This window comes from Delphinus delphis, chromosome 1, assembly GCF_949987515.2.
Source record: "Delphinus delphis chromosome 1, mDelDel1.2, whole genome shotgun sequence".
Taxonomy (NCBI): domain Eukaryota; kingdom Metazoa; phylum Chordata; class Mammalia; order Artiodactyla; family Delphinidae; genus Delphinus; species Delphinus delphis.
In genome coordinates, this window is record NC_082683.1 from 1,855,459 (window position 1) to 1,874,006 (window position 18,548).

Below are 18,548 nucleotides of genomic sequence, written 5' to 3' on the forward strand. Positions count from 1 at the left end.
GCCGCCTGCTTTTCTTAGCGAGCAGCTCACCGTAACTGCCAGGCCCCCAACTCAGGGCGGGGGTTTGCTGTATCCTCTCACCACCCTGAGGAAGAAGCGAACTCAGGCCCGGATGCCGCCCATTGAGGGGCAGGCTGCAGATCTGAGCTCCCGCCGGACCGCTGGCTTGTCTTCTGGCTTTGCCGCCTCCTGGCTGCGTGATGGTGGCAGGTGACGTTAACGTCTCCGTGACTCAGTTTCCTCTCTTACAAATGGTGGTAAGAGTGCACCTGGGATGCCGTGCAGCATGATACACAGTGATGCTGTGGGGTGATGGTGGGATCCACGAAAGATAACGCAGCGCAGGGGATAATGTGGGGTTGGCCCCCCTCTGTGGTGCCAGGTGGCCTGGACATCCTCTGCGAGTTTAATTTTCCATGGCTCCTCCTTGGGAAATACCAAGCAATGCCCCCACCCCACCTCGATTCCCCAAATCCCATCTGTGCCATCTCCAGGCCCCTACTTGTCCCCACCCCAGGTTTTCACCCCAAGGATGGGGAGAACCTGAGGAATCCTGGCTTCTGCCCTTCCCCGTACCCCCGCCCAGCACCTGGTTCCCTTTGTGAAGGCCTTTTACTCCCCCTCCTGTGACAGGAACTCCTCCGGGTGTGCCCTCTCTTGTCCCCTGGGCGTCTGCCCTCTGCTTCCTTGGAGCAATGACGGTGGAAGGCTCACAGGAAGGGCCCTGGTGCTGACCATCAGAAACGTCCCCTGCTGCACTGAGGTGCAGGTCTGCTCCGGGTGCCACACCCAAGCCTGGCTCTGCCCCTCCCAACTCAGGGCGGGGCGTGATCGGGCCACAGTGTCCCCGGACATGGGGAGCATTTTCATGGCTTCTCAGGGTCACCCACTGTCCCAGGTCTGTGGCCTTGGGCAATTTTTTTGACTTCTCTGTGGATGTACGTCACATCTTAGAAAATATCTTAGGGAAGCAATGAGAGCTGAAAGTAAAAAGACAGCAGCAGTGCTCAGCATGGAGAAGATGCCTAATAAATGGAGGCCAAAACTATTATCATTATTATCTTCACCACCATCATCACCAGCATCACCAGCATCACCATCATCATCACCATCATCACCGTCACCACCATCATCACCATCATCACCATCATCACCATCATCATCAGCATCACCATCATCACCATCATCACCATCATCACCACCATCACCATCATCACCATCACCACCACCATAATCATCATCACTATCGTCATCACCATAATCATCATCACCATCATCATCATCACCATCATCATCACCATCATCACTATCATCACCATCATCATCCTCATCGTCACCATCATCACCACCATCACCATCATCACCATCACCATCACCATCACTATCATCATCACCATAATCATCATCACCATCATTATCACCATCATCACTATCATCACCATCATCATCCTCATCGTCACCATCATCACCACCATCACCATCATCACCATCACCATCATCATCACCATCATCATCACCATAATCATCATCACCATCATCATCACCATCATCACCATCATCATCACCATCATCATCCTCATCGTCACCATCACCATCATCACCAACATCACCATCATCACCACCATCACCATCACCATCATCATCATCACCATCATCATCCTCATCGTCACCATCACCATCATCACCAACATCACCATCATCACCACCATCATCATCATCACCATCATCATCATCATCATCACCATCATCATCACGATCATCACCATCATCATCCTCATCGTCGCCATCACCACCATCATCACCATCACCATCACCACCATCACCACCATCACCACCATCACCATCATCACCATCATCACCATCATCACCATCATCACCATCATCATCTTCATCATCATTCCCTTCCCATATCCCTCGGGGACCGAGTGCCTTAAGTGAGCTCGCTGTGACTCGAGCTTGAGGCCCCACCGGGCTGAAGCCGACGGCTCTGGGTGCACACTGTCCCCCTCAGCGACCACCACTGTAGGGGCCGAGGGCGCCCAGTGTGGGCGCCTCTACCATGGGCCCCTCAGAGCAACTGCAAGGCGCACCCAGCACCACGTTCAGACCACATATTCCAAGGAAAGCCTGAGAGCAGCCTCTCCCCCGCCGACCCCGGGATCCACGCAGGGGTGGGGGTGGAGAAAGCCTGACCCCCAGTGAGAGGACCCCCAGACCCCGATCTCACTGAGTGTGTGTGCGCGTTTGTGCATCAAGTGAATTTTACTGTATTTTAATCATTTTCCACTTGGAAGCCAGGATACTGTCACACAGGCAGGTCCTTGTTGGTTTGAGACTTCACAGCACGGCTCGGCGCCTGGACACTCAGTCACCAGGGCCACAGGCTGGGGCTCTGCCCCTGCCCCTGCCCAGCTGAGGATATGAGACAGTCACACCCTCATCTCTAAAGTGAGCGTCACCAAGAATGGTCCCTCCATAGTGGTCCTGGGACAGCTTGACTGAGATAATACAGGCAAAGGCTGCTCAAAGGTGAACTCAAAGGCAGGAGCCCACAGTGAGCCAGGTCCCCCCACCCATATCCCCAGGAAGACCCCAGCCCCCAGCCATACTGCCACATGCCCTCTCCCTGGCTAAGTGAGGTGATGGCAGCCTGGTGGAGTCCTAGCACCCGCCCGCCTCCTCGCAGCTCCGGCCACCCCTGACATCACAGTCTCAGGGGCCTCTGGGATGCCAAGGGGTCCTGGCCAAGCCCGGCCGTGAGGTCCAGGCTCCCCAGGGGCAGAGCCACGATCAGTTGGGTCGCTCGGTCCCCAATGTCCATGGCCACCCCTGCTCTACAAGCGCAGCGAGCAAGCTCTTCTCACCCGAGGGGACATGGTGTGACCCAACCCAGACTGCCTCGGCCCCTTCATCGCCACCCTTGATCTTTCCCCTCCTCTCTCCCACTCCCTCCTGCCCTTCAGTTATTTTGGCGACTCTTTGCAGAACCTCAGATGAGCTAGCCCTAGGGGGACGCGTCCCAGCGTGTGCACGCACACGTGTGCACGTGAGTGTGCAAGCTCCAGTGTGAGCTGTCATTGGTGGCAGGGTCCTCGGCTGCACCTGGCCCGAGACCCCCTCCCCCAGCCTGAGATGCCCACCGCGCTCGCGTGGCCAAGGGTGGCGAGGCGGGAAGGGTTAACCCGCACTGCAGGCGCCACAAACTGTGCAGGGACTGGGCAGTCATTCCCGCTAATGAGAACCAGACCTCCTGCAACAGTCCTGCAGTGTTAGCGCCACTCCCCCCAGGGACGCATCTTTGTTGTTTTTCCCAAAAAGTAGGCGCGGTATGTCTACATTTTCTCTCTTGCTTTCTTTCACTTTTGGAAACAAACAGGAGGAGCCAGGCCGAGAGAGAGAGATTCTTTATTTCTTCCCCAAATTGCCTGGAAGCCTGCCCCTCCGATGGTGTCCACCTCGCTCGTGCCCACGGCTCCAAGGCACGATCCTGGCTCCGGGGAACCTTCTGGGCTGAGATCCCCGGGCCCAGCGGGCAGGTCCCAGGGAACTCAGAGGTGCAGTGGGAGAGAGACAAGGAATCGGCAAGGACCACTTACAGGTCGAGACCGGGCCAAGCATGGCAGATTTGTCTTCATTTAATCCTCACCTGACCATGGGTAAACTGAGGCACGGAGAGGTCCGGAAGCTCCCCCAGGTGGCACAGGCAGGAAGGGCGAGAGTGGGAGCCCAGGTCTGCCGACCCCAAAGGCAGCCCTGATGCTGGTCTGTCATCCCAGGTTCTGTCCCACCTCCCATCAGGGAAGTTGGGTTCACTCTTTCCAACATGCCCCCATGTCTGCCTTGCAGACAGAGCCACCCTTGCCCCTGGGTCCAGAGAGGCTGCCCCAGCCACCAGCCAGTGTCTGTTCTGCCGGCCCCTCCCTAGATTCACAGGTCAGCTCCTGGCCCGCAGTGTCCAGACCTGGGAGGCTGGTAGCCTGCCTGTCCCTGGAAGGACGCCTCGGGCTCTGATCTTGGCTTCTGTCTCCCCTTGTGTGAATTGGGACCCCACTCTCGGGAGTGGGGCTGAATGAGGTCATGTGCGAAGGGACCTGTGCTCAGCCTGGCCCATCTCAGGCCCTCAGCAGGCAGCAGCAGTGCCACCAGCATCCTGGCCCCCATCGGGCTCTTCTCTGCTTATTCCCATGCCCACCGGGTGCCAGACGAGGGGTCAGTGCAGGGCCCCAGCGAGGAAGCCGTCAGGGTGGCGATTGGCAGGTGTGTGGCTGATTAGGTAACATGAAGAGCAGTGGGGCAGGCACTGGGCTGCGGGACCCCAGGACCCCGAGGGCAAGAGGCCGCTGTCCCATCGCCTCCGAGGCCGGACCCAGAGGCTGGACCCTGCCCTCGCTAACTTTCCCGCCTTAGCCGTGTCCCGCGTCGGCGTCGTTCCCTCGGTGGAAAGCACCGGGAGCCCATCCGGGAGCCCAGAGCCAGCAGGTCCAGGCCCCCAGACGGACAAGCTCAGTGCGGGGCTTTCGGAAACGGACCCTCCGTCCCCCTCCTCGAAGCCACGGACGGCCAAGCTGCTCCCCTCCGAAGGCTGGAATTTCAAACTTACACAAATATTCCAGTGCTTTTCAAGCATGTTCCAAATAGACATTTATGTTGGCCGAGGCAGTATTTTCTTTTTATTGCTGCTATGAGATTCAACATTTTTCCAGAAATAACTTCTGAACAGTGCGCCTGGATTTTGAACACGTGTGATCCTGACATCCGGGAAGAAACGCTTTGCAAAACACACAGGCACACACGCGTGGGCACCCACGCGCACATGTACCTTGGGCCTGCAGCCTAAAGGCGCTGTGTGCGTTTGTCAACCGTAGGGCTTTTGGGAGGCCCGCGTCTTCCTGTGAAGGGGCCACGCTGTGCCTGCTGAGGGACCCAGCAGACCTTTGCCCTCTGCTCCAGCCGTGGCTGCCTTTCCGAACGAGCCGACAGTGGAGGGGATGCGGTTTCCGCTGCCTCATCCTTGGCTTTCTGCCCACGAGGGGTTAGACCCTAAGGCGGGAGCAGTCGTCGGAAAGGAATTTAACTGCTAGCTGCCCCCGAAACACTCAGGGAGACCCACTCTGCCCACGGAGCCGCCGGAGCTGAATCATCACTGAAGCCCTGAGTCAGAAGGGGAAGCGTAACATCCAAGCGCTCGGCGCTGAATTTACAAGAAACCCTCGTGAGGCAAGAGCCTGGTTCCCTGGGACATTTTAAATCACTCCGGGTAGGTCAGGAAACGAGGAGCATTTCAGGGTGAGAGCGCGCTGCCCTCGGCCCTGCTGGTCCCCCCACCCCCTCCCAGAATCCAGGTGAGAGGAAGGAAGTGGAAAGAAAAATGAAAATGGGAATGGAAACTTTTCCCCCCAAATTAGAAATCATTTCTTTGGGCCTGCTGCACTGGCAAACCCCTCACCCTGGCTCGGGGCTGCATGGGGCCCACTCTGCCCGCCCCCTCGAGGGCTGGAACCGCCTCCCAGGGGCCGCGAGCGCGGCAATCTGCTGACCCCCAGCAAACCCCGAGCTCCCTCCTGCCCCGGCGGGTCTGGGATTTGCGAATGTGTGAAGGTAGTAGCTGCCAGTGATAACTGGAACGCAGCCTAGAGGCCTCGCTTCTCCAGCAGGAGAGCTTGTAATGCAGCGGATCTGGACCCGACCCAGCATTCAGAAACAGGAAGAATTAATGGGAGTAAATGTGAGCGCTGTTAGCACTCCCAGCTACGATTTATTGCCCGTGGTGGCGGGGAAACGTTGGTTGGTTGCGGAGTGCCGTCCACTTGAATATCAAATGTAATTAATGGGTCACCAAGTGTGGGACCCCAGAACCAAGGTCCAGCCACCACAGTTTTCAGGGGCACGTGACCCTCTGGCAGGAACACACCCTCCCTCCACACGGGGGCTGGGGCCCAAAAAACAGACCCGGCCACCCCTCCGTCGCTTAAGTCTAAGGACAGAAAACCTGGGTCCCGGGGTGGCCAGGCCAGTGGTGGGCACGGTGACCAGAACGTCCTAGGTGGTGGGAGGGGATGGATGTTTGGGGACAGGAGGACAATGTGTCTGGGCCACGGGTGGTGTGCCCCATCGGCCCTGGAGAGAAGGCGGCAGAGGTGGGGTGGGGCGGAGGGAGGGGAGATCATGTCTCTCCACGGAGGTGAAGGATTTACTTGCATGTGTGGCTGATCTGATACCAGATGACCGAGACCTGTGGGTCAGAGGTGGCGAGGATGAAGATGGAGCGCGCGACTGCCCCCCGCCCCGTGCCCGGGGTGCCCGGGTACCCTGCTGCCCGCTCCCCTCCTGTCCCGCGCTTTGTTAATGAAGGGAGGTTGGGGTTTGCGTTGTTGTTTCCCCTAATCGCCTTCGCCCCCGGAGCCAGTGTGCTCTCGGCAAAGTGCCCCCTCCTCCTCTCCTCCTGAGCTCTTTGATCTTCTGGTTTGGGTTCAGTTGTTTCGTTTTTTTGCAATTACCAGCCTGGAGGCAGGATGGCCCTGACCTGCAGCCGCAGTCTGGCAGACAGATGGGACAGGAAACGGGGAGTTTATTTCAGCCTTTGCCCCTATTCATCTTGGATAGATCACAACAGTAGCAGCTCCAAATGTCTTCATAGCCCATTTGCGATAAAGCGATGGTAACATCACACAAGAAGAGAAATGTGCAGATTAGCGATATCCGGGGAAAGACGGATTGACTGAGCGCATGGGATTGCTCTGAACAAAATCCCCTCCCTCCCCTGCTCTCAGGCGGGATGGCAGCTCCAGCAGGGCAGGCAGGGACCTCACCGTAGCGCCTCTCTCTCCCTCGCTCTCTCTCTCCCCTCTCCCTCCCTCCCTCTCCCTCTCCCCGCATTCTTTGCCTTTCCAAGTTTTTGAAAGTCTACAGGGCAACTCTGCAGCAGCCCGAATAAATCAGGCCGCCGTGGTTACTCTGCAGAAGGCCGGGGGATTTATATTTGAATTTCAGGAAGAGGGGAAATCCATCACTCTGGAATGCCGCATCTATAGATTCTAAAGTTTGTTTGAATTATTATTGGGTGGGGGGGGCGTTGCGGTGGAAGGGGAGCTTGGAATAAACCCAAGGAGGACTGGCAAGGAAGAGCGTCTAGCTGAAGGACATGGGCACATTTATGAGCCATCAATAAGAACCATTAAGACCTGTGGCTTTCTCTTTGTTCTTTTTAAGAGGAAACACTTAGCAGTTGTTGTTCTTTGTTGTACTTTTTTAATGAGCCAAGAGAACATTGCCGCTGTCCCCCGTGCAGCCCGGAGAGGAGGGGCCACAAGCTTTGTCTTTTGCATTTTTCATCCTTTTCCTTTACATGAGAACTGACAAGAAATCCCCCCATGAAGGAAAGCTGATCTGCCTGGGCTGGTTTCAAAGAGCCCCAATTTAGAGCATCCCCAGCGACTTCATTCCTAATCATGTTTTTACTTTCCTGGCTACCAATCGGAGACACCTCCCTCCCCCCCCCCACCCACCCCCGCGCCCCCGTCATTCTAGTTTCTATTGATTAGAGCCTGGCTCAGAGGTGAGGGTCCAGGATGCCTGGGGGGGCGGGCAGGGGAAGGGATGCGTAGGCTGGTGGTGGTGGCCCTGCCTGGAGAAGGTATCTGAGGATTTGAATGACATCTCCAGGGACAGTATCAGGCTTCCAAATTCCTTTCATCCATCAGATGAGAGAACAAGCCGTGGCTTTCAGCCGGACAGGGGCTGGGGCTCTCCTGGAGTACGTGGGCTCAGGCCACACAGATAAAGAGCGTCTCCTGTTCCTTTTTAAACCGTTTCAGGCCGGAGTCGTCTGTCACTGACTGAGGGCGTGTGGGGGCGGGAGGGACCTTTCAGGACTGATTAAAGTAGCAAGTTCAGGGCCATGGTGGAGCTTTCGAAAGTCTTTCCAGCCCTTCTTTCCCACTTTACTTACTAGGCTTACCCCATGCCGTGGGGGGTGAGGGGGCACTAGCCTCTCATTCCAAAGAAACCTGCGTTTCCCAAGGCAGGGATCAGGTCCAGCCTGAAAGAGCTCGAATCCCTCATGTCTTAACTCACATCAATCCAGCATCCAGGGAAAAATAGGTGCTTATTAAATATCAACGATATACACCAAGTTCTGAGAGGAAACCAGGAGAGAGGGGAACTGAGAAGAGGAAGGGAGCTGACAGTGTAGCAGGAAGCAGGGATGCAGTGTCTCAGGAAGGAGGGATGCAGTGTCTCAGGAAACAGGGATACAGTATAGCAGGAAGCAGGGATGCAGTGTCTCAGGAAGCAGGGATGCGGTGTCTCAGGAAGCAGGGGTGCGGTGTCGCAGGAAACAGGGATACAGTATAGCAGGAAGCAGGGATGCAGTGTCTCAGGAAGCAGGGGTGCGGTGTTGCAGGAAGCAGGGATGCGATGTCTCAGGAAGCAGGGATACAGTATAGCAGGAAGCAGGGGTGCGGTGTCTCAGGAAGCAGGGGTGCGGTGTCTCAGGAAGCAGGGGTGCGGTGTTGCAGGAAGCAGGGGTGTGGTGTCTCAGGACGCAGGGATGCGGTGTCGCAGGACGCAGGGATGCGGTGTAGCAGGAAGCAGGGGTGCAGTGTCGCAGGAAGCAGGGGTGCAGTGTCGCAGGAAGCAGGGGTGCAGTGTGTAGGAAGGAGGGATACAGTGTAGCCAGGAAGCAGTGACATACATCATAGCCCAGACACAGATCAGCGGCTCTCCACAGCCTGGTGCACAGAAAGCACCTGATGCACTGGGTAAGCGTGCACTCGTGATCCGTCTGGTTTGACAGTGTGACCGTTGGGTAGACTACCTCTCTGGCCACTTGCAAAGGGTGTCTGCCCCTATGCTGCCTGCTCCTGTGATGTTTCAGGCCCTGACCCGGGAGCCACAGGGCTGAGGTCAGGAGAAGGGTGTTCCTAGCCAGACCCTCACTGACCCCGGGGGGATCCCAGCTGGCCAGGATGGACAACCCAGGGCCGTGTTCGCCAAGGCGCCCTTTTCTTTGTGCTGGCTCCATTCCTGGGTAGACGGGGTCCTGGGATTAAGGTGTGGGACCACGGGAGGTCTCCAGGGCTAGGTGTCCCTGGGCTCCCTACAGCATCCTGCTTTGGTCCTGACCGGAATTTCCCTCCGGGACCTGACTTCCTACAGTGGAGCTGCCGTGGAGGTGGATCCCTCCCGCCTCTCAGCGCCTCCCCAGGACCTCTGATGGCCTTGACCTCCAGACCCAGCACACCGGGGAAGCCCTCTGAGGGCAGGCCTGGTGGGGTGAGCCTCGCGGCCCCGAGCCGCCCCCACACACCCTCCCCCCTCCTCCGTGCACCACCAGTGCCGAGAGGGATGCACATTGCTTATAGGATTATTTCCTTTTAATAAAGACCCAAAAAAGTTTCCAAAGGCAAAATGACAGGCTGGCTAACTTTATATCCCAACTCCAAAAAGATACATTTTCCTCTTTGTAATACACTAGTTAGTGGTTACTGGCACATTACATTAACTAATTTGAGATCGAATTATCAAATTTGCTCATTGCTGCTAGCGCTAATTTGAAACCTTACAATAAAGAAGGGTTTGAGAGGCACATGAAAGGACACCACCCACGGCGGCTCCAAGGCCCGTCCCCGGAGCATCACAGCAAGGCTTGCAAAGGGTTGGGGTAATTGCAGTCATGAGCCAGAGTTGATTGAAGAAAATTATACCCCAGTTTTTTACTACAAGTTTTTTTGTGTGTGGCTTTTCTTAAATTATGCGGTGAAATTCAATTACAAGGGAAGACACATATAGGACTTCTAATAACTGCAGCAAGAATGTCTTTCGAGCCCTTTTCTGCGTCGTCTTATCGGGCTGTGCACCTACAGCTCGCGCAAACTCGTTCCTGTTCTCGAGGATGTGGGGTGGTGTGTGTGTGTGTGTTTTAAGAAAATTATCTGGCTCAACTTCACTTTTTTCCATGTCACTTTTCTTCTTATTCTTCTACAATTTAAACCAGAAAATGTGGGGAAGAAAGTGTCAAGACAATATGTGTGTACGTGTGTGCACGTGTGCACGTGTGTGTACGTGTGGCCTGTGTGTATGGGGTGTGTATGGGGGGAGGGCCACGTGTGTAATTGCTTTTCCAACTCGGGGTTCTTAGTTCCATCCTTGCCAGACAAGCGCTCGTGGCCTTGAACTCCCCTGAAGGATGGGGAAGCTCAACGACCGCATTTCCAAATTGCAAGTAACAAAGTAAATTTCTACATTCCGAGCATCATCTAGATAGTTCAGGCAAGCCAAAGAGCAATAGAGGGTGTGTTTCCCCCGCTTATTGAAAGATTTGTAACAATAAAAAGTAATCAAAACGCCAACGGAGTTGCAGCGGCTGCCAGCACTCACCCCACTTTCCTTAGAAAAATGCAGCCGTGGATGAAAAATAGAGGCCCCGAGCGCTACGATTAATTCATTTACGTCTTTAATGCCGTAAATGGCTGCAAACATGCCGTGGCATTTGAAGCGACACCGGCAGTTCTGACCCGGGAGTCCCGCTTTGATGTCCGGCGGGGAAGCAGGGACGAGATGGTTCCTCCAGGACCCATGGAGGGCGGTGTCCGGGGCGCACGAGGACTGCAGCCGTCGGGGGTCTAGCTGGTCCCAAGGCCCCGCGGGAGGACAGCTGGGCGTGAGGCTGGGCTGTGTGGCCCCTTCAGGTCCAGCGTACGGGGTCCTCCTCCCTGTGCAGGAGCCGGCAAGGAACCTCGACCTTTGAAGGCGAGTCAGAGGCAGCCACTGTTTGCTTCTGACAAGCGTGGGCATTTGCCCCAGACAGTCCAGCCTCCTCCAGCCTCCTCCAGCCTGGGAGCGTCGGCCTCCGGGGCAGGGGTGGACGCCTGGCCTTCTGGTCCCAGCCGAGCTGAGGGAGGGGACTGTGGGGCTAGCGGGGGAGACGCCCCCCAGGGTGGCGGGGATGGGTGGGCGTCTTGCTGGCTGGCCCTTGACTCCAGGGATGGAAGGAAGGTAGGGAGGGCTCTGAGCACCTGGCTGACCTCCAGCCTCAATGGCAGTTGGGGAAACTGAGGCCGAGGTGTAACACTGGCTTCCCCAAAGTGGGAGCAGAGCCTGCTGCCACCCTGGGGGGGAGTCTTTCCTCAGTGCCACCCCAGCTCACCCACATGGCACTAGAAGCCATTGTCCCTGAGAAGGACCTTTTCCTTCTGTGGCTTTCCATGGCTTCTCCACTGAGCTTTGGCATCTTCTGCCCACGCTTGCAGGAAAGCAAGGCAGGACCAGCTGGGTTAGACTGATGGGCCTTCTGGCCTATGGACAGCACAGCTGAGCGCCCCAGTCCGTCAGAAACACGCTGGCCACGCGTGACAGGTGACTAGGAAGGGAGGGAGTGGCAAGGCTGCCCTTAGAGGAAGGTGCTTAGCGCTCACTGCCACGACAGCCAGGTACCACCTCTCGAGAGACCTGCTTCCTTCTTCCTGGATGCAGAGCAATGCAAAGTGTACGCTCATACGCTCACCCCCTCTACTGTCAGTTAGCTGCACTGCAGTGACTTAATAAAATGCACAAGTGCGCCAAGTTAAAAGAAACCTAAACTGGGCCAAGACAGGAAAATACATTGCTGCCTGTGAGGGCCCAGACCCCACAGGTCCCTGGGACTTTGAGCGTGAGGCAGTGGCCTTCGCACGGGGTACATGGGGTTGTGCGTGTGGTCACACACGTGTGTGCGAAGTGAGCACCAAGCTGGGGCTGCCTCCTGGGAGGGTGCGGGGCCTGCGGGCTGCTGGGCACCTGAGTTCTCGGGGCCCAGGCTCGTCTTCCAGGGGGCCCATGTCACTGCTGTTGTCACCTCAGGACACAAAGCCTGCATCTGACCGTGAATGGGGCGGAGGCGGGCATCGTCGGTGCGGACCTGCCATCCAGAGGAAACCTCACATGTGAGCGCCCCCCCCGCCCCGCCCTGGCAGCCACGCTCCCCAGCTCTGCACAAAGGTCCTGCTGAGATAAAACCCAGTGCTTTGATCTCCATCCATCCCTCCAAAGGTTTCTCCCCAAGCCCAGGTGACTCAGGGCCCCTGCCCAGCCCAGCCCAGCCCTGGCTGTGACAGGAAGAGCTTCTAGCTACCAGCCAGGCCCCAGGGAGAGTCACAGTTCAGAGGGGACAGAGCCGGCTGCCCCCCCGCATGTGGCATCCACCCACCCCCCCAGCTAGGCAGGGCCCCGCACGGTGACAATGTACGTCATTCCCCAGGGGGCCCTACTCTCTGCTGCCAGGGGCCAAGTGAAACACTACGGGGGCACCTTGGGGTTTCACAAAGTAAGCGAGTGCGGGGAGTCAGGGGAGGGGGTGTGTGAGGGCAGAAGCATGTGGAAGCGTGTGAGCATCCTCCGCGGGGCCTGCACCAGGGTTCGGGGGACTCCGTGTGTGTCTGCGCCTGCGCGTGCGTGTGCTGGGGCGGGAGCACGTGCCAGCGACCCTGGCTGTGGGTGTGAAGCAGGAGTGAGCGGTACACGTGTGGGCGTGTGCGGTGTGTGGGCCTCTGTGAAGGTCACATGCTCACGGGGTGTCTCCAGAGCTCAGAGACGGAGAAAACGGCCCGGGATGAACGGTCTGTTGATTGACTCAAGTTACATCACCTTCTTCCCTTCAGGGGCCTATAAACCCCACGCACCTTGTAAAAACAGAATTAAAAACAACTGAGACTCCTGGACACACCGGGCTGCAGCCCCTGCGGCCTGTGGGCGGGTCCCACCTTGGAGCTGGGGCGCGGGTGGGGAGGGCACCATGCCACACCCCAAGACCCTTGCTGATTTCTGGGCCCCTTCCTGCTGTACAGACCTGGGCGGGCCCAGATGTCACAGGCTGCTGTCCCGTGGCCTCCAGCCCCACAGGCCGGGGCCCGGGACAGTGCCCCTCCCCTGGCGGCCTTCGTGGATGGGCACAGTGTCTCGTTACCCAGACGTCGGTCCCTTGGCACCGTGTCTGCTCATCTGCTTTCTTCATTCAGAACCTCCCCCGTGCTGAGGACCTGGGGAGAAACAAAAGAAAATTCCACTGTATTTTTTCAAGTGGGGACTGCTTGTGCTCTGAACTTTCTCCTTTCTGGCTGTGGTTCAGTTACCTAGCAGTGGTTCTCCTGCGTTTCCAACGATGCTGAGAAGCAAACCATGTTCCAAGCGGCGGTGGGGTTGAGCGGGCCCGTGGGTGCCGAGGGCAGGGCTGGCGTGTCGGGGGCTGGGTAGCCCCGCCTCGTGGGAAACTTGACTGTGACCCGCTGTCGGGCTCCCGGGCAGGGGCTCGTGTGTTGGCTGTGGGGCATCCCGGCATCGTACGGTCCACGGTCGTCCGTGAGCTTCTCGCTAGAGCGCTGTGTGCCTTTGGTGGGAAATGAGATGCTACCGTCATCTTTTCAGGCTTGGGATTCCGTGAGGTGTCTGGTGTCATATATATATATAGTAATTTGTAGGCGTGAAGAGATAAATATTCCAGAGGTTAAGAAGTTTGATATGGATATCAGCGCTGACCAGCAGCCCTGTCCCCCACTGGTATCGGCTGCGGGAAATCGTGAGGTTGGGGATGACAAGATATCTGCAATCCCCAAGGCAGCTTTGAAAGCTGGGCCACCTGGACTTGGAAGAACTCGGGGAAAATCAGAAAGTTCAGGCGAGCTGGGCAGGGTGTCTCCAGGCTCCTGACCTCCGAGCCACACACACCGCCGGAGCTGGGGCGTAACCCGGGCTGCGAGTGAATGGGAGCTGTGCCTGCCCACCTCCTGGGGAAGCATCTCCTTCCTGCTGGGGGCTTCTGTCTGGGGATCCCCCAGGGGCCCAGGGAGAAGGAAGTTCGTATGGACCGGTGGTGGTCCCACCTGCCACCAGCTACCCGGGGAGCCTGTGAGCCCTGGGACAGGGAATCCCTGGGCCCCTGCTGCCGGCGTTGGAAGCCGATCGTGCGGTCATAAAAAGCCCCATCAGGGGCACAGAAGTGCCCGGGCTGCGCACTTTCTATCAGGCCTGATTGCCCTTAATCCAAAGCAGTAAAAACTGCAAGGCCCCACATCCCAGAACTTCGTCAACAAAGAGGGCTTTTTCCGCGAGTATTTACAACTTCTGGCGTGGCCGGTAACAATGTGATGGCTTATGTAATGATGTCAAAGAGCCTTTTCAGCTTAGAGAGCTCCTGATGGCTGGGGCCGCAGGCAGGGCTGGGCAGGGACTCCAGGAGCAGCCTCTTCTCTTCTCAGGAAGTGGAAAGGAAAGGGCCTGCTGGGGGTGGGGGGAGAGGGGGCAGGTGGGGGGCTCCATCCCCCCCACCTTATCCTGGGGAGGGCAGAAGGTCTGTAGCTGAAGGATGACCCTCGAGTCAGAAGCCCGAAGGGGTGGCCACGCCTGGACACTCGGCCAGAGAAGCAAGGCCTGGTGGGGACCCCGTGCCAACAGGACAGGTCACGGAGGCTCCCCCGGCCACTCTACAAAGTGGGTACAGGGCAGGACTTCCCGGCGGGGCCTGGGGGGAGCTCAGAACCCCAAGGAAGGGGACTTGCTTTGCAGGGCTGCCCCCACACCGACCTGTTCGCTGTCCCCTCTCTGAGGTCACCCCTGCCACATCCTCCCACCCCGTCACCATCCTGGAGCCTCACGGTCACCTTCGCACCCTCTTTCTATGACCTCGGATCTCCCCACACACGCCCCACATTGCTGCTGCTGGAACGGCAGGCGGGTGGTGGTGAGACACAAACCTGACAGGTCATTCATTCCTTCCTTCCTTCATTCCCTGGAGACAGACTGAAAGGACCTCATCACCCAGGCCAGAAGCCAGACAGTCTCCCCCAGGCCATCGTGTCCCTCCTGGGCATGGCCTCTCAGCTGGGCAGGCAGACCTCTCCCATGCCCTGAGGCCCTAGCAGGGCCCTCAGACGTGGCACCGGGAGTAGGCGGGTCTGAATCCACGGGGCTTGTGCCCTTGAGTCTGTTGTCACTCCCACACCCTCTGCTCTCAACCCCGTGAGCGATCCTGGGGCCACATGTGACTTCACCCGGCGTGACACCAAGTCCAGGCCTGGCAGTCAGCTGTCCCCTGGGCCTGGACCCCAGTCCCCGGGAAACTGCCCCCAGGGACGGATGCTCTAGAGGTCTGGGCAGAACCCCCGGCCAGCCGGGGGGCACCTTACGCCCTCCCCAGACCCCGGCCTCCGAACACTCCTGCACACACACAGAGGGGAGCCCCGGCTCTGGGCGCGGCCAACCCCCCAGCCCAGAGCTCAGAGCAGGACGAGGCAACTAAGAGGATACCGGCCGTGGTGGCCCCTGGCTCTCGGGACAGGCTCAGGCCACCCGGCAGGCACAGCTGAAGGGCCGGCGCAGTCGTACTGGGTCAGCACTCTCCCTGGGGGACAAAAGCAGGGACACCCCTTGGGGGTGGAGGGCAGTGTCCCTGCGTGGAGGTGGAGGGCAGTGTCCCTGTGTGGAGGCAGTGTCCCTGCGTGGAGGCAGTGTCCCTGCGTGGAGAATAAAGGACACCATTTCCAAATAAGGCATATTCTGAGGTTCGGGGGGGATGTGGGTTTTAGGGGGACACTGTTGAACCCACTGCAGGGACCACGGTCAGCTCTCGGGGAGGGTGGGTGCTGCCGGGTTGGCGCTGGAATCTCGGCCCTGCCCGGAGGCCCGTTGACCATGGCTGATGGCCAGGGTGGGCATCCCTCCCCGGGTGCAGCCCCCAGGCTCCGTCATCACCCCATCTCCAAACACGAGTGCAGCCCCCTGAGAGCTCATCGGAGGAGCAGAAAGAAGGTCTCTGCACTGCCTGGGAGCCAGAGCCCAGAGCAGAGGAAGGGGACGTGGTCGCCTGTCCCATCACACACCAGACAGGCCCTTGACGGCTGTCTCTCCCAGCATTCTCTGCTCCCACACCTCCCGCCGGCCGGGGAGGCCGCTTGGGCTCCGGGAGTGGGGCAGAGACACACCTGTCACACCAGGACACACTTGGCTCTCTGGGCCTAACGCCTCCTTAGTCTCAGAGGAAATTGCTCTCTGGCCCCCCAGGCTGCTGTGGGCCTCTGCAGACACCCATCCTGGCGGGAGAGGGCCTCTCGGACGGGGCTGGGGGCCTGGGAGGGCCGGGACCAGATGCCCCTGCGTCCAGAGGGAAGACATGCCCTGAGGGTGCTGCAGGCAGGCCCTGGGAGGCTCTGCAAAGCGAACGTTGGGAGTTTGAAAACCTTTTTGTCTCTATCCTCCTTCTTTTTCTTTCTGAATGGTCGCTCAGCAGAGTCCCCTAAAAGCCACCTCCCAGAAGCTCCTGAGATTTCAGGGGTAAAACAGCCCAAATCCAGGTCAGGGAGGTCGTTCCCGAGGACACCTTGGGATTCCGGCCTCCAGCCTCTGCCTGGGCCCCAGCCACCTGTGTGCCTCCCTGTCTGCTCGGACATCCGTCCCCGCGGTCCCCTCACCCCACCCCCAGAATCGCACACCTGGAGTCATCTTTCCACCGCCACCCCCGCCCCGTCCGCACATCCACACATGGCACGGAGGATCGCGGCGGGTCCCGGCAGGAATTCTGTTGATCCCGACAATGAGTTATCTGACCCGGGCACCGATCTGTTTACTGATACCTCGTGTCGGCTCTCGGGGCAGCACACGGCTGCCACTCGCAGACACCTGGGGCCTGGAGCCCGGCTGCGTTTGAGAAGCCACGTCACGGTGGCAAGGAGGACACACGGGGCGGGGGGGGCGGCTGGGGGTGGCGCCGAGGTCCCCAGATGCACTGCCTGGGCACCATCGCCCACTTGCCCCAGAGGGAAGGGCAGTGAGAGGGTCAGGGCAGCCCCGCGTGGGGGTCTCCGAGCTTCAAGACGGAGCCCTGCTTCCCGACAGACCTTTCCAGGCAGCCCCTCGCAGCCCAGGTCCCAGCAGATGGTCCGTTCTCCCCATTTCAGCGATGGCAGGGGTGGGGGTGAGACCCAGGGTGCCCGGGGCACAGGGTCCCATAGTCCACTGAGGCGAAAAGACATTTCGTGGGAGAAAACAAGCTGAAACCTCTGGGGGTTCCTGGGGACTCCTAGGAAACAGGAGCAGGGGCTCTGGAAATGGAACCCCAACAGGGGAGCCTGGGGGCTGCCTCTGGGTCCACATCTACAGCCTTGGGGGGCTGGTTATCTGTGTGGGCTAGGCAGTGACCTGACCGGTCCCGGAGAGACTCCAAGAAACTCCCCAGCTCAGCCCCACCCCCATAGCTGCTATGGGACTCTGCTTCCTTGTCAGGGTTTCTCAACCTGGAAACCGTTGACATTGGGCTCAGATCATCTGTCCTGGGGGGCTGTCCTTTGCAGGGTCGGGTGTTGGCAACATCCCTGGCCTCTGCCCACCAGATGACAGTGACAAGCAAAACTGTCCCATACGGTGCCAAGTGTCACGGTGGGGGAAGGAGGACCAAATCCCCAAAGCCCCTGTCTCAACCCTGCCTTCCCTGGGGGGCTGACGGCCTGCCTGGAGGTTCATCACTCGCCCGGCAGCAGGGTTCTTGCAAAGGCTGGTAGGAAACATGCAGACACCCTCCCGCTTCAAAGGGCAGCAGCCCCGGGGTCCTGCCTGGTGCCAACGGGACACGGTGGGCGCCCATGTCACAAGGGCCCCCCCAGACTGTACAGCCCCTCCTTGGGGACAAAGACGGTCCCAGGCAGAGGCTTTCTTACTGGGGGTGGGCTTTACCAGACCCCGGAAGCAGGCTCAGCTGTCGCAGCCCGGTGAGGACTCCAGAGGCCCCGGAACCCGTGGGCTGGCTCTACAGCCAGGCAGGCTCACAGGCACTTTACCTGAGCCTCTGTGCCCCGCTTTCTCCAGGGCCTGCTCCCTGTGCCCGTTTTCTGGTGGGAAAATGAGGATGAGCGTGCACCCCACCCCCATCAGCTGGCTCCCCTCGTCCCAAGCTGTCCACCAAGGCACCTAAACGTATTGCCTTCAAGTCAGGTGTGGCTGCAGGCGTGGGCGGAGCCGATGCAAGGGGGGACCCCAGATTGGATGTGGCTGGTCTGCCTGGAGGGGACCGGGGTGCACCTGTGGGTGCGGCTGCAGCCTCAGCCTCTAAGGAGCCCACATGGCTCAGCCTGGGAGGCTGCTCCCCAGTTCGTCCTCACCCAGGGGCCCGGTCTGGAGCCCGGTGTTTTTATTCCTGGTGGCCGTGTGCTAGGGTGGGCTGGGGGAGCACGTGGCTTGGGGGCTGGACTCCGCCTGTACCTTAAGGGAGGCGGGAGCTTGGGGGTCTGTGTGTAAGGCAGGAGACCCACATTCTCGGCGATGGGGTAGTCCTGGGCTCACCGGCCTCTGGGGTGGGAAGCAGATGCGATGAGGGTCTGAGGACGGGGACTTTCCTCCTGCTTCTTCGTCTAAAGGGCTAAGCATCAGGGCACAACCCCTCGGACCCACCAGCCCACCTCCCCCCGCCCCTCCACTGCATCTCCCTGTCTGGATTCGGGCATCTGGTTTGCGGAGAGTGGGGCCAATGATGCCCTGGATGGTGGGCTGGGAGGGCGAGGGACCCTGCACCTTCACGGGGCTGGGCAGGG

General features: G+C 58.9%; 1 protein-coding gene across 1 annotated transcript in view; it reads left to right on the forward strand.

Moving 5' to 3' along the window:
• PRDM16 (PR/SET domain 16) overlaps window positions 1-18,548 on the forward strand; it is a 320,741-nt gene that overhangs the window by 207,076 nt on the left and 95,117 nt on the right. The window lies entirely within an intron of this gene.